The sequence below is a fragment of the Spinacia oleracea genome, chromosome 5, assembly GCF_020520425.1.
Source record: "Spinacia oleracea cultivar Varoflay chromosome 5, BTI_SOV_V1, whole genome shotgun sequence".
In the NCBI taxonomy this organism is placed as follows: Eukaryota; Viridiplantae; Streptophyta; class Magnoliopsida; order Caryophyllales; family Amaranthaceae; genus Spinacia; species Spinacia oleracea.
The window spans coordinates 98545567-98562865 of NC_079491.1; positions in this window are offsets into that span (position 1 = coordinate 98545567).

Consider the following 17299-nt stretch of genomic DNA (forward strand, 5'->3'; position numbering starts at 1 on the left):
CACTCAGGTATTGAGGATTAGTGTCTAATAATTTTAATGAAATTTACTTATGACAGATTTTCATCTCTTAGAATAAAGTTTCATAGGTCTGTCCGATACTAGTCTTCCCAAAGTAAGTATCTATGCAAATTATTGCGACATTGCCATGTCCACATAGTTCAAGAAACAGAACTACTAGTCATCTTGCATTCTAGTCGTCTAGCATTTTCCATGCGTCCACCTTTATAGAAAACTCCGACCAGGGACCATTTTCAACTTTTGACATTCAAGTTCACTTGATAGACATTTCTTAGTCACAGGTCTGGTCCTGACAGTCTATCTTGAATATATCATCAAATTGAAGGGACTCATCATTTAATAAACCACAAATTAAATGGAAAAATGAATTCTATTCATTAATATGAATGGTTAACCAATAATGTTTTACAAAGTATTAAACTCTAAAACTTTAAAACATTAAATAAGGACATCAAAGCCATTCTTCAACATGGTTGATTCCCATAGCTGTAGTGTGCGAGTTGTGCTTCGCCTACGGCAAAGGTTTAGTTAATGGATCTGAGATGTTGTCGTCAGTTCCAATCTTGCTTATCTCGACTTCTTTTCTTTCAACGAACTCTCGTAGAAGGTAAAATCTACGAAGTACATGCTTGACTCTCTGGTGGTGTCTAGGCGACTTTGCCTGTGCAATAGCTCCATTATTATCACAATATAGAGCTATTGGTCCTTTAATGGAGGGGACTACACCAAGTTCACCTATGAACTTCCTTAGCCAAATAGCTTCCTTTGCTTCTTCATGTGCAGCAATGTACTCCGCTTCAGTTGTAGAATCTGCAATGGTGCTTTGCTTAGCACTTTTACAGCTTACTGCACCTCCGTTGAGGCAGAAAACAAACTCAGACTGTGATCTGAAATCATCCTTGTCGGTTTGGAAACTTGCGTCCGTATAGCCTTTAACAATTAATTCATCATCTCCACCATAGACCAGGAAATCATCTTCGTGCCTTTTCAGGTACTTAAGAATATTCTTGGCAGCAGTCCAATGTGCCTCTCCTGGGTCTGACTGGTATTTGCTCGTAGCACTGAGTGCGTACGCAACATCCGGGCGTGTACATATCATAGCATACATTATTGAACCAATCAATGATGCATATGGAATCAGTCATTCGTCTACGCTCATCTAGTGTTTTTGGGCACTGAGTCTTGCTTAGAGTCATTCCATGAGACATGGGTAGGTAGCCTCGCTTGGAGTCTGCCATCTTGAACCTATTAAGCACCTTATTGATATAAGTGCTTTGGCTAAGTCCAATCATCTTTTTAGATCTATCTCTGTAAATCTTGATGCCTAGTATGTACTGTGCTTCTCCTAGATCCTTCATCGAAAAACATTTCCCAAGCCAAATCTTGACAGAGTTTAACATAGGAATGTCATTTCCGATAAGTAATATGTCGTCGACATATAATACTAGAAAAGAAATTTTGCTCCCACTGACCTTCTTGTATACACAACATTCGTCTGCGTTCTTGATGAAACCAAAGTCATTGACTGCTTCATCAAAACGTATATTCCAGCTCCTTGATGCTTGCTTCAATCCGTAGATTAATTTCTTAAGCTTTCATACCTTTTTAGCATTCTTTAGATCCTCAAAACCCTCAGGCTGTGTCATAAACACAGTTTCTGTTAAAACGCCGTTTAAGAAAGTGGTTTTGACATCCATCTGCCATATTTCGTAATCGTAATATGCAGCGATTGCTAACATTATCCGAATAGACTTTAGCATTGCAACTGGTGAAAAGGTTTCATCGTAATCCACACCGTGGACTTGCCTGTAACCTTTTGCAACCAATCTAACTTTGAAAATTTCTAGTTTCCCATCCTTGTCCTTTTTCAGTTTGAAAACCCATTTGCTTCCTATGGCTTGGTAGCCATCTGGAAAATCAACCAAATCCCAAACTTGGTTTTCAGACATGGAGTCTAATTTAGATTGCATGGCTTCTTGCCATTGCTTAGAGCTAGGGCTCGTCATAGCTTGTTTGTAAGTCGCAAGTTCATCACTTTCAAGTAATAGAACTTCGTATCTCTTGTTCGTCAAAATACCTAAGTACCTTTCCGGTTGAGATCTATATCTCTGCGATCTACGCGGGGTTACATTTCTAGATGGTCCTTGATTCTCACCAGATACTTCTAAAGATCTCTGAGTTTCAACCTGAATGTCATCTTGAGCATTCTCTAGAGTTTGTTGTTCTACTCGAATTTCTTCGAGGTCTACTTTTCTCCCACTTGTCATTTTGGAAATGTGATGTCTTTCCAAAAACATACCATCTCGATCAACAAACACCTTGTTCTCAGATGTATTGTAGAAGTAATACCCCTTTGTTTCCTTTGGATAGCCCACAAGGATACATTTGTCAGATTTTGGTTGAAGTTTGTTTGAAATTAATCGTTTGACGTATACTTCACAACCCCAAATCTTAAGAAAAGACACTTTTGGAGGCTTTCCAAACCATAACTCATATGGAGTCTTTTCAACAGCCTTAGACGGAGCTCTATTTATAGTGAGTGCAGCTGTGTTTAGTGCATGTCCCCAAAATTCTATTGGAAGTTCGGCCTGACCCATCATTGATCTAACCATGTCTAGCAAGGTTCTATTCCTCCGTTCAGACACACCGTTCCATTGAGGTGTTCCGGGAGGAGTCAATTCTGATAGAATTCCACATTCTTTCAGATGGTCATCAAATTCATAGCTCAGATATTCAGCGCCTCTAACAGACTGCAATGCCTTAATCTTCATGCCTAATTGATTCTCTACTTGACTCTAAAATTCCTTGAATTTGTCAAAGAATTCAGACTTATGCTTCATTAGGTAGACATAACCATATCTACTGAAGTCATCAGTGATAGTGATAAAGAAGCTGAAACCACCTCTAGCATTTGTACTCATTGGTCCACATACATCTGTATGGATTAAACCCAATAGTTCAGTTGCCCTTTCTCCAGCTTTAGAGAAAGGTTGCTTTGTCATTTTGCCAAGTAAACATGATCCGCACTTACCATAATCCTCTAAGTCAAATGGTTCTAGAATTCCTTCCTTTTGAAGTCTTTCTATGCGCTTTATGTTTATATGGCCTAATCGACAATGCCACAGATAGGTGAGATCTGAATCATTCTTTTTGGCCCTTTTGGTACTTATGTTATAAACTTGTTTGTCGTGATCTAATAAATAAAGTCCATTGACTAATCTAGCAGATCCATAAAACATCTCTTTAAAATAAAGTGAGCAACTATTGTCTTTTATTAAAAAGGTAAATCCCTTAGCATCTAAGATAGAAACAGAAATGATGTTTTTAGTAAGACTTGGAACATGGAAACAATCTTCCAGTTCCAAAACTAGCCCAGAGGGCAACGACAAATAATAAGTTCCTACAGCTAATGCAGCAATCCGTGCTCCATTTCCCACTCGTAGGTCGACTTCACCCTTGCTTAACCTTCTACTTCTTCTTAGTCCCTGTGAATTGGAACATAAGTGTGAGCCACAGCCAGTATCTAATACGCAAGAAGTTGAAATAGCAAGTATACAGTGAAGGAAATATGTCCTTCACCCAAGATGCATTAAGTCTAATACCAAGGTTCAGATTAATTGCGAACAATTAATTCAGTGAGATCAAGTGATCGGAACAGCTAGCTGGAGCAATGCTTCCGATCAGTGAGTTCTAATGGATATTGAACTCACAACTTACTCTTGACTGAACCTACAAGGTCACACCAATGACACGTAACAGATCACCGGATTAAATGAATCGGAAATTCATTTAATAGCTTTTCGGGAATTAGTGGGAAACGTATTATACGATACGACCTTTGTCGAAATCATATATCGTATCGCGAATATTCGTAAGATGGGCGACACGAATAAATCGTATCGTACGACGGTGATTCGTCGTATACGAAACGATAAATAATATATCGGAAATATATTAAATCGCGAATACGAAGGGCATCATACGTGTTTGGCTCGACGGGCCGGCAACTAGCGAGCAAAGGCGAGCAAGGCCAGCCCATTGGGCGCGAGCACGTAACAGCGCATCGCAGCGAGGAGCGAGCAAGGCCCACGGCCCAGCTTCTCGGCGCGCGCGCTGTGGGCTTCGGCCTGCAGTGTGTCGTTGGGCGCGGGCGTGCGGTCTGTGTGTGCTTGCGTGATGTGGCCGGTCAAGGCCTTTGGTTCTTGGCCGGTTACATCATTAATACAATAGGCATATTGGATTTTCCAACAATACACAATTCATATTACTCATGAAGGAAATAGTGCCCTTGGTCCAAGTATGTATATAATATTAAGTCTAATAAATGCGGTTAAGTATTAATTAACAAGTTAATAATTCAGTGAGATCAAGTGAGCTTCGCTGAATGCCAGACTAGAGGCCGCTTCACTTCAAGTGAAATTAATTATATTAATCCACAGCTTACTCTTGACTGAACCCGTAGGGTCACACAAATAGTACGTAAACGGATCAAGTATTTAATGGCATTAAATACTCCATCTATGGATATTCGGAATCGACGGATCTTGGTTTCAGTGGGAGCTGAGATCGTCACAGGCAAGAAATGAATACTCCGGAAACGATAATATTGCCGGAAACGGAAATATGGATCGTATCGGAAATATAAATATTATCCAAGTCGTAGATGTTGCCGGAAACGGAAACATGGTACGTATCGGAAAATATTATCGGAAATGGAAATATTGCCGGAATCGGAAATATTGCTGGAAACGGAAATATTGTCAAAATCGGAAATATTATCGGAACCGCAAAATAATTCCGGAAACGGAAATATTAAATATTTTATCGAAACGGAAATTAATTCCGGAATCGAAAATATTAAATATTGTTCCTATCGGAAATAAATTCCGGAATCGGGAATTTAATCGGAAGCGTATCGTACGAATTAGCATCGGACGAGGCCTGCCAGACGAAGGCCCAGCACGAAGCCGGGCCATCGCCCAACAAGCCATACACGCCACACGAACAGCCAAGGCCACGCCAGGCCCAGCGCAAGGCCAGGCCCAGCAGGCCGTGGCAGCGCGCGCAGCGCGCGTAGTGGGCTGCAGCTCGCGTGGGCTTGTAGCTCGCGTGGGCCGAGCGGCCGTGTGGGCTGTGCGCGGGCATGTCCTGCACGCTTGCGGGTCATGCTCGTGTAGTGTTTGTGTTCACATACGAAACCTAAAAGGTATAGGATTTGTTTAATGATTAAATTCCTAATCCTAAAAGATAAATTAATTAAATAGGAATTCTATTAGGATTCTAATTTAATTAATTCGTATCCTAGTAGGATTTGATTACTTATTCCATGGTCTATAAATATGAGTTAAGGGCTCATAATTTACATCGAGTATTCAAGGATTCAAGGTGATTTTTGAGAGCAAAAATCAGTAACACATTTGCCTACAAGTTGCAGAAAATTCCAAAGTACCTTAAGGGCGATTCTAGTTGATCAAGCTTAAGGCGGATCCGGACGTGCTGTGGACTATCTATGGAGGGACGACACTTGGAGTCCTAAAGACTTGTTCTCGTTCGGTTCGGGCGCAGCTAGGGAGGGCACGCAACAAAGTGTATGCATCTAAACTATGCTAAATGATTATGTGTAAATAATATGCTTTCCTGGCTTTATGGTTTTTCCGCATGATTTATGTTTTGTCATATGAATCATAACCTAACAGTGGTATCACGAGCCTCTTATTATTTTCATAATCTAAATTGCATAACATGGTTAAATTTCACAAATTTGCAAGGAATTAAAAGGGGTGATTAATTTTCGTAATTGTTAATTAATTGCATATTGCGTTTATTTAATTATATGTACGCAGTTTTTCGGCAGTTTCTTCGTTACTCATCCAAATCGAGTGATTTTTGTGTCAATTCCGCATGTAAAAGGCATTCTAAAATTTTGAAGCCTAACTATGACTTTTCCCAAATTCGAAGCTTAACTATGACTTTTCAGAGGTTTTAGTTTTTCGAACGCAAAAATTTGTAAATTTAAGATGTTAAATTAAATATTTGCGATTCTAGTTGATAAATCTTGAATTTTTGATTGACCTACTGTATTTGTTTAACAAGTTGGAATGCCTAGCCTAGTTAATTATGCAATCTAATTTGTAATTATAATTAATTTGTTGAAAATTCGAATAATTTAGAATTGATTTGATTTTCATAATTAATTAATAATTTAATTAGATACCTATGATTAAAAACCACCATAAAAATTGTTAATTTTTGTTAAATTTTAAATTTTTATGACCTAGATTTGAATCCATGTTAATCGGAAATTAATTAATTAATAAATTTTCGATTTTTCGCCCTAAAATTATGAAATTAATATGATTTATTAATTTGTCATTAATTTTGGAAATAAAAGTTTTAATTTTATGCAAATCGCTCATAAAACTTGCACGCACAAAGCAATGGACGCTACGTGTTACCCTTAAGGGGTGTTGTATAGTGCGGGCATGCGACGACGAGCAAGGGAGCTCGTCGCCCATGCGGTACGAATGTAGCGAGCAAGGCAATGGTGCGCGAGCACAAGGCAGTAGCCCTGCCTTGTGTCGTGTGCTATGCGCGATGGGCGAGTGGGCAAGGGCGAGTGGCAAGGCAGCGAGCAGTCGCGTGTGGGTAGCAAGCGAGCTGCACCACAGCGCGCACTGCCTCGCGAAGCAAGAGCGGGCTTGCGCGCAGCGAGCGCTGGCTCGCGTGCAGCGAGCAATGCCTCGTGCAACGAGCGCTGGCTCGCGTGCATCGAGCACTGGCGCGCGCTGCGAGCACTGGCTCGCGTGCTTCGATTGATGCCTTGCGAGGGTGAGCAGCAGCAGACGCGGTGCATCACATAGGCTGCGCGCATCGTGACCAACGATGGCTGCGTGCGTGTGGCCTATGGCTGTGCGTTGCGTGGTGATGTGCATACCTTGTGTTACGATTAAATCGTTTTAAAATTTTAATTTGAAATTTTCAGTTCATGTAATTTTAATTAATTTTAAAATTAATAATTTAAATTGTTTTCTTGGATTTTAATTTTGAATATTATAATTATGATAAATTTTATTTATTCTAATTATTTTACTAAAATTAAAAATCTTGGATTAATTTAAATTCGACTGAAAATAAAGTAAATGAGCGGATTCAATTATAAATTTATATGAGCTTTAAATTTTAATTAAATTTGTATGTTTCCGGTTAGATTTGAAATACATTTTTATGTTTAAAATTAGTAAAGCATATGAATTTATTTGTTTAAGTGGGAGCAATTTTAGTCATAAACTCTTGATTAGGTCTACAAATCCTTTAAGGTTAAACAACTTGATTAGAATTAATAAGGACTGAATAATTGGTAGATTATTGGTGCCCTTGATTAATTGCTGCAAATGTTTACGTGATGCATAATGTGTTTTACTAACCAGCTATGTGGGCCATTCATGTTAATGAATGGGTGAATGGTATATATTGTATATGTACTGTTTTGCAGGTTATGAAGTGACTAGTATGGCCCAAATAGGATAGAAAATATGGTCTGCGTACCATTTAATTTGAATGCTCGCCACCATGAGTGCAGATCTGCAGAAAACGTTCATCAACTCAGATGCTTTCACAATCATCAGTGAGTTGAAGAACATGTTCCAAGATCTGGCTCGAGTCGAAAGATTCGAGACTCATAGGCAAATTCTTGAGACCAAGCTTAAGAAAGGCGAGCCCGTAAGTCCACATGTTCTCAAAATGATTGGACTCATTGAGAATGAGTCGGCTGGATCAGCAATTCTCTCAAGAAATGGTTGTAGACACCATCCTCCATTCTCTTCATAACGGGTATGATCAGTTCAAACTGAACTACAGTATGAATAGTCTGGACAAAACGCTCACTGAGCTTCACGATATGCTGAAAACCGCTGAAAAGACGCTCAAAAGTGATAAGCAAGATGTGCTTATGGTGCGTGGAGGCAAGTTCAAGAAATCTGGAAAGAAGAGGAATGCTAAGAAAGGTGGCAAGAAGGCCAGCCAAACTAAGCAAACTGGCGCCAAGTCTGAAAAGAGGAAGGTCAGTCAACTCACTTATGAATCCGAATGCTTCTACTGCAAGAAGAAGGGGCATTGGAAGAGAGATTGCTTGAAGCTAAAGGAAGATCAGAAGAACGGAACAGTCGTTCTATCTTCAAGTACTTTCGTTATAGACTGTACACTTGTTAATTCAACTTCTTGGGTATCAGATACAGGTTGTGGCTCACACTTATGTTCCAATTTTCAGGGACTAAGAAGAAGTAGAAAGTTAAGCAAGGGTGAAGTCGACCTACGAGTGGGAAATGGAGCAAGGATTGCTGCATTAGCTGTAGGAACTTATTATTTGTCGTTGCCCTCTGGGCTAGTTTTGGAACTGGAAGAGTGTTTCCATGTTCCAAGTCTTACTAAAAACATCATTTCAGTTTCTTGCTTAGATGCAAAGGGATTTTCCTTTTTAATAAAAGACAATAGTTGTTCGTTTTATTTTAAAGAGATGTTTTATGGATCTGCTAGATTAGTCAATGGACTTTATTTATTAGATCACGACAAAAAAGTTTATAACATAAATACCAAAAAGGCCAAAAAGGATGATTCAGATCTCACCTATCTGTGGCATTGTCGATTAGGCCATATTAACTTGAAACGCATGGAAAGACTTCAAAAGGAAGGAATTCTAGAACCATTCGACTTAGAGGATTATGGTAAGTGCGAATCATGTTTATTTGGCAAAATGACAAAGCAACCTTTCTCTAAAGTTGGAGAAAGAGCAACTGAACTATTGGGTTTAATCCATACAGATGTATGTGGACCAATGAGTACAAATGCTAGAGGTGGTTTCAACTACTTTATCACTTTCACTGATGACTTCAGTAGATATGGTTATGTCTACCTAATGAAGCATAAGTCTGAATCCTTTGATAAGTTCAGGGAATTTCAGAGTGAAGTAGAGAATCAATTAGGCAAGAAGATTAAGGCACTGCGGTCTGATAGAGGCGGTGAATATCTGAGCTATGACTTTGATGACCATCTGAAAGAATGTGGAATTCTATCAGAATTGACCCCACCTGGAACACCACAATGGAACGGTGTGTCGGAACGGAGGAACAAAACCTTGCTAGACATGGTTAGGTCAATGATGGGTCAGGCCGAACTTCCAATAGAATTTTGGGGACATGCACTAAATACAGTTGCACTCACTATAAATAGAGCTCCGTCTAAGGCTGTCGAAAAGACTCCATATGAGTTATGGTTTGGAAAGCCTCCAAAAGTGTCTTTTCTTAAGATTTGGGGATGTGAAGTATACGTCAAACGATTAATTTCAGACAAACTTCATCCAAAATCTGATAAATGTATTCTTGTGGGCTATCCAAAGGAAACAAAGGGTTATTACTTCTACAATACATCTGAGAACAAGGTGTTTGTTGCTCGAGATGGTATCTTTTTGGAAAAGGATCACATTTCCAAAATGACAAGTGGGAGAAAAGTAGACCTCGAAGAAATTCGAGTCGAACAACAAACTCTAGAGAATGCTCAAGATGACATTCAGGATGAAACTCAAAGATCTTTAGAAGAATCTGGTTAGAATCATGGTCAATCTAGAAATGTTACCCCGCGTAGATCGCAGAGATATAGATCTCAACCGGAAAGGTACTTAGGTATTTTGACGAACGAGAGCTATGACGTTCTATTACTTGAAAGTGATGAACCTGCGACTTACAAACGAGCTATGACGAGCCCTAGCTCCAAGCAATGGCAAGAAGCCATGCAATCTGAATTAGACTCCATGTCTGAAAACCAAGTACGGGATTTGGTCGATTTGCCAGATGGCTACCAAGCCATTGGAAGCAAATGGGTTTTCAAACTGAAAAAGGACAAGGATGGGAAACTTGAAGTTTTCAAAGCTAGATTGGTTGCAAAAGGTTACAGGCAAGTCCACGGTGTGGATTACGATGAAACCTTTTCACCAGTTGCAATGCTAAAGTCTATTCGGATAATGTTGGCAATCGCTGCATATTACGATTACGAAATATGGCAGATGGATGTCAAAAACGCTTTCTTAAACGGCGTTTTAACATAAACTGTGTTTATGACACAGCCTGAATGTTTTGAGGATCCAAAGAATGCTAAAAAGGTATGCAAGCTAAAGAAATCAATCTACGGATTGAAGCAAGCATCCAGGAGCTGGAATATACGTTTTGATGAAGCAGTCAGTGACTTTGGTTTCATCAAGAACTCAGACGAATCTTGTGTATACAAGAAGGTCAGTGGGAGCAAAATTGCTTTCCTAGTATTATATGTCGATGAAATATTACTTATCGGAAATGACATTCCTATGTTGAACTCTGTCAAGATTTGGCTTGGGAAATGTTTTTCGATGAAGGATCTAGGAAAAGCACAGTACATATTGGGCATCAAGATTTACAGAGATAGATCTAAAAGGATGATTGGACTTAGTCAAAGCACTTATATCAATAAGGTGCTTGATAGGTTCAAGATGGCAGACTCCAAGCGAGGCTACCTACCCATGTCTCATGGAATAACTCTAAGCAAGACTCAGTGCCCAGAAACACTTGATGAGCGTAGACGAATGAATGGGATTCCGTATGCATCATTGATTGGTTCAATAATGTATTCTATGATATGTACATGCCCGGATGTTGCGTACGCACTCAGTGCTACGAGCAGATACCAGTCAGACCCAGGAGAGGCACATTGGACAGCTGCCAAGAACATTCTGAAGTACCTGAAAAGGCACAAAGATGACTTCCTGGTCTATGGTGGAGATGATGAATTAATTGTTAAAGGCTATACGGACGCAAGTTTCCAAACCGACAAAGATGATTTCAAATCACAGTCTGGGTTTGTCTTCTGCCTCAACGGAGGTGCAGTAAGCTGGAAAAGTGCTAAGCAAAGCATAATTGCGGATTCTACAACTAAAGCGGAGTACATTGCTGCACATGAAGCAGCAAAGGAAGCTATATGGCTAAGGAAGTTCATAGGTGAACTTGGTGTAGTCCCCTCCATTAAAGGACCAATAGCCCTAAATTGTGATAATAACGGAGCTATTGCACAGGCAAAGGAGCCTAGACACCACCAAAGAGTCAAGCATGTACTTCGTAGATTTCACCTTCTACGAGAGTTCATTGAAAGAAAAGAAGTCGAGATAAGCAAGATTGGAACTGATGACAACATATCAGATCCATTGACTAAACCTCTGCCGCAGGCGAAGCACAACTCACACACTGCAGCTATGGGAATCAACCATATTGGAGAATGGCTTTGATGTCCTTATTTAATGTTTCAAAGTTTTAAAGTTTAATTCTTTGTAAAACATTATTGGTTAATCATTCACAATAAATGAATAGAATTAATTTTTCCATTTAATTTTTGGTTTATTAAATGATGAGTCCTTTCAATTTGACGATATATTCAAGATAGACTGTCAGGACCAGTCCTGTGACTAAGAAACGTCTATCAAGTGAACTTGAATGTCAAAGATTGAAAATGGTCCCTGGTCGGAGTTTTCTATAAAATTGGACGCATAGAAAATGTTAGACGACTAGAATGCAAGATGACTAGTAGTTCTGTTTCTTGAACTATGTGGACATGGCAATGTCATAATCATTTGCGTAGATACTTACTTTGGGAAGACTAGTATCGGACAGATCTATGAAACTTTACTTTAAGAGATGAAAATCTGTCATAAGTAAATTTCATTAAAATTATTAGACACTAAATCCTCAATACCTGAGTGATTTGAGATTACATGTTTGAGAACTGGTTACTTTGACGTTGACCAACCGTCGCACCGTAAAAGGAGGCTATAAAGGCAACGCTTAGGTAATCACCTATCAAACGAAGTCTAATCTCAAGATCGCAAGATTGGGATTGTTCTCCCATAAATCGGGATGAGATGCTTAAAAGTTGTACAAGGCCACTCGGAGAGCTAGAAACTGTGAAATGTGTGAGGGGGTCGAAAAAGCACGAGGCTAATGCGTGACCTGTCCCTCGTGGGTGTGACGATTCTTTTTATTCAATCAAGTGTAATTGGATTTCCTGTGAGTATACACTCAATTTACTAGTAATATAAGAGTCGTCATTCAGTTTTTAACGACAATGAGAAAAACTGACAAAACCCGGTTATCGTGACATAAAGGGAGTGCAATTATGTTTGACCACGACGGCCGTAGGTTCCCTTGTGATCCCTGGTGTGGGGATCTCTCAATATACACCCGCAAGGTAGAGATTGAGGGTTCGGGGGACTGTAACTACCGAGAGGAGTAATTCGTTCGTCGATAACTCCAGAGGCAGGATATCCTTACTAGCTCATCATAAATAATTGAAGGGACATACGTTAACTATTAAACTAATCTGAATTGATTTTAGCAATATGCAACATATAATACTAATTCGATCGTGATTATCTGATTTAAATAGCATTAAGGGACCTAGCATGATAATCCGATTTCCCAAAAATATCATATTTGTTAGGCGTGATAGAACAATCAGATTAGGTTAGTTTAACAGTTCATAAAAAGGGCGAGGAAAGCAGTTAAATCATCGAAAAGGGACACGTTACGACGCACCCTTGAGAGGTGCGTCACGGTTCTCAGAAAAGGTCCTTTTTATTTAACGAATCTCAATTATGAGACAGGATACGTTCTGTTCGATTTATGGATCGATTGCGACAGAACGCGTGAACAGTTTCGCAGCGAGAGGCTTAGGATAAGGGGTTTAGAGTCAATACTCAGAATGTATTATGTGTTGTTGTGTGTTGTTTCACGTCGAAACTAGGGGCCTATTTATAGGGAAGAGTTCGTGGAAATATAGAATTGCAGAGTTCTAATCCGCAAAGAGTTAGGAAAAAACACGTACCCAGGTATTTTCAGCGCCCAGGCCTGGGCGCCGAAGATTTCGGCGCCCAGAGCCAGGCGTTGAAAATAGGGTCTGGGCAGTTTTGTTTAGTCAGATTCGGATTCCTAAAATCCGTAGAGTTTGAGATTAATTCGAGTCTTTTAGTGCGTATCAATTTTATGACGGAATGCGTCTGGGCCCGTTACGAACTCTAGGTTCGTTAGGATTTTAATTAATACGTGACTCCTATTTCCGAATCCTATTAGGAATAGGATTCTCGCGGTTTTCTATCTTACTTAGGATTTATGTTGGAGTGTAACACCTAATTCTGACTGGTTTCTATCTTTTATGATTTGCTACTTTTAGACGCTACCTTTTACGGCAGTTACTATTTTTAGCAGGTTTCCATAAATAGCAGGTTTCAGGTGAAATGAAATGGGGAATCGAGATTCGTTTATTTTATAAGAGATGCGTTGTCAAGTGGAGTTTTTATGCTTTCATCATTGAACCTTTCCCTTGCGGGAACGGGGATAAAAGTAGGTGTCTACAGTTAGCCCCCACTTTGACTGAGTCTTGGAGTAAGACGATGGTCAAAGTATTAGACGGAGTGCGTCACACAAGCCATGGTGTATGTGACCTGTTTTGCGAGGGTCTCACGAGCCCCCGAGTGATAACATTTGACTTAAGGGTCATCACTTCAAGTGTCGACATATCCCTCACGTGTCATTGGGATTTGTCAACTGATAGTATAGAAACTTCCTCACTTTGTCATTGGAAGGATCTAAAGATGCGTAGAAACTCCCTCACTTTGTCATTGGGAGTAGCTACAAATGTTTTCGAAATTAAAGCTGTAAAGTGTAATTGGGCCTGGCCAAGCCCAATCACGAGGTAAAACGTTTTTAAAGATTCTCATTTTCAGGGCTAGCTAAACGAGAAAACCCCCTTGTTTTTATAGGACGTAAAACAAAGGAAAATCCAGCACATCGTTCTTTTTTGGAAAAACAAAAAACCAATCCTTTAATTTTTGGAAAAAGGGAGAACCAATCCTTTAATTTTTGGAAAAAGGGAAAACCAATCCTTTAATTTTTGGAAAAAGGGATAACCGATAAAAGTTATCGCTGCAGCGACTAAGGACCTGCGCTGTTAGTGACGCAGACCCCGCCCGCTGAAGGTGGGCGAGCCTGTCCGCTGAGGGTGGACCCCCCGTCCGATAGAAGTGGACGAATCTGTTTTGATGTTTTTGAAAATAAGGACCTACGCGGTTTGTGACGTAGACCCCGCCGGCTGAAGATGGCGAACCTGTCCGCTGAGGGTGGACGCCCCGTCCGATAGAAGTGGACGAATCTGCTTTGAAATTTTTTTTTTGTTTTTTTTTTTGAAAATAATGACCTACGTGGTTTGCGCCGTAGACCCCGCCGGCTGAAGATGGCGAGCCTATTTTAAATTTGAAGATTTTATTTCTTTCGAAAACTGAGGACCTGCGCGGCTTAGTGGCGCAGACCCCGCCCGCTGAGGGTGGGCGAGCCCATTTTGAATTTCTTATTTTGCCTATGTAGAAGGGCTTTTGTGATTACAACCTGTTGGTGGGCCGTAATATTTCCTGATTAGATGTGTCCTATAAGTGGGTCCACACTGTGTATATTTTTGTTTAACAATATTTTTTTTTCTTTTCTTTGAGATATCCAAACATGATATGGTGTGTGGCGCAGTCTGGGAATGTGATTTTGATTGCGCGTCCTTGTTGGAGTCCATTTTTTGCGAGCCCCCAAGCGTTCGTGCTTGATGGTCATTTCTTATCAAAAAGGTTCCTTGGGGATAAGCATTTGTAATGTCCTTGATCGCGTTTGGGATCGTGCTCGTAAGTGCGGGTGATCTTTATAGTGGTGTGCTACTCTTAACAAAGCCGTGAGGTGCGACTTTCAGTCAAGAAATTGGCAATTTTCAAGCCGGATGAATCTGGCAGGGCCCAATAGAAGTTAGGGCCTTTTGAGCCTGGGTTCATTTTCGGCGCCCAGGCCTGGGTGTTGAAATAATTCACGCTCAGGTGGGGCGTTGAAAGTGTTGTTTGGGCTGGTCTTTTGATGACACAGTTGGCCTCTTGTTCATTCGTTTACTTCACTTGGAAGTTCTATGTATTCTCTTTTCTTTTGTTTTTTCTTTGTTTTTAGAACGTGATGATTTTCTTGAGAAGCCGTAGCCGATTGGTGGACTACGGTGCTTGTCGTTTTGGGGCGATTATTTTAAGAAACTGTTGCTCTTAAGGTGTTCAGTTATTGCAATAGTCGGGCGAGTCTATATGGCCCGAGGAACATACCTTGAGGTGTAAGACTTTGATCGCTCTTATATTTTTTTGAACGTGTTCGTGAATGATGATATGTATGTGCGAACGAGCGTTCATAGAATGGCCGTTGTGTGCGGTCCATTAATCAGTTTGCTTGAATCATTTTTTTTTTTGAGCAATGACTGATTTTGAATAGTTTGCTTAGAAGCTTGATAGGGGTCAGGTCCATTCATGAAGTGGGCTCAAACATCGTGCCCTTTCGATTGTTCAAACATTTGCTTCGAGATTTTTTTATTTTGTTATGGTTGTTTCGTAGCTTGGAGCCCCCAAGTATGCATGTTGGGATACTTCCTTTTGGCGTACGATTTTGTAGGTTCTTTCGAGAAAGATGCCTTGGGGTTTCGCTCGTGTAGGTGCGAGCTATTCCTTCCGTGGTAGGTAATGTTTTGCTACCTTTAATCCTTAATGTAGAAGTCGTGTGGCTTGCATTTGGGCGATAAGTAGTCTTTGCCTCTTACTCTTGGTCGTGCTTGCATTAGTGCAATGTGCCTTACCCTTTTTTAGACTTGTACTGTGGGATTATGGTGCAACGCAGGCTTGTGTGGCCAAACGGCGTGTCTTAGAACATTCCTCCAAGTGTTGGGATATCATTATTTGGAGTACTTCATCGTGCTGAATCGTTCAGGTGCTCGAACAAGTGTAGCACCTTCTGCGTGGGTTTGCACGGCTTATTACTTCGTTCGAAGCGATGATTCATAGGTGTTTCTTTCTTATTTTTGTATCTGGGCAAAACTTGGCTAGCAGAAAGATTCAGCGCCCAGGCTGGGGCGTTAAAGATATCAGCGCCCAGCTCTGGGCGTTGAAATTGATTTCTGAGCAGAATTTTGACAGTTGTTCCTTTCTTGATTTTTTTCTTTCGCTTTTGCTTTGGAACGAGGTAGACTGTGTAACGGGCGCTTGTAGGGCGAGCGTTATGTGCAGTGGTTTGATCGGAGTTTTGGTGACTCGCGATTTTCAGTTACCCTTGTTAGTTGGGTGACTTTATATATTCTAAGTAGTGCTTTAGAATTTGGGAGGGGTTGTAGCCATTCTAAGGTTCGTTTTGCACGATTAAAGCTTAGGATTGAGCCCCTATGACATATGTATAGCATTAGCGTCGAGAATTTGCGATAAAATCGTCATTTCGAGCATTTTTAGAGTGTTTTTCTCAAGCCCCCAATTGTAGTTACGGGATTGGCTTGGTGCTATAATGCTTTGCATACGTTTTTATGCATTCATGGTGACATGGATCATGAATAGTTTGAACCAGGCTCGTTCAGTGCGAGGTACGTTCGAGTAGTGACTTGCTACTTCTCTTGTAAATGTCGTATTATGCGACATTGCCATGGTCAAGGTAGTCACATGTTGAAGTATGCCTTGTCCAAAAGCTAGGTTCCTTTCTTTTACCCATAATCATATTTAGAAATCTTTTGACTCACTTCCAATATCGAGACAAACGTATACTTAGGTTAAACCAACGACTCGTTATTATATTCGTAGAAGTCTTTAAAAATCATTTGAAAATTATTTAAAATCTGAGTCCTACTGTGTACAATCCGAGGTGTCCTAAGTAGGTTGACTTATAGAAAGGTTCGTACAGTATTACATGAGTGAATCAAAATACTTGTTACGATTTTTGGAATGCTGTCTAAGGATTTGCTGGAAGCCAGGGTGCAGGCGTCAAGATATTACTTGTGCCCGTTTGGCATGTGCTTTAGGTTTTTAGGGCCATCTTTTCCAGAATTGCGGGAATATAAACCATTTTCAAATCGACTTAGATTTACTTGGTGTATGTCTGCACAAAAGGTAAAGGTATACTTAGTTCTTTCCCTAGTTCTTTCAGTTCAATTTTTAGCCCCCAATTGCTGTTATGTCTTCCCATTAATGATGCTTTCAGATTTCGATTTTAGATGCCCATGTCATATTCCTGAGTAGGGTGAGCCTTGGTTAAGTGCCAAGTCCTATTGACAATGTACCATTTTTTATTTTTTTCAAAGGGGATTAGCAAGCATTTGAATTACCATGAACAGGTGCCCTGAGTTCGAAGGAACGATGGGGCGATGCCGTAGAACAATCCTCTTTATTGTA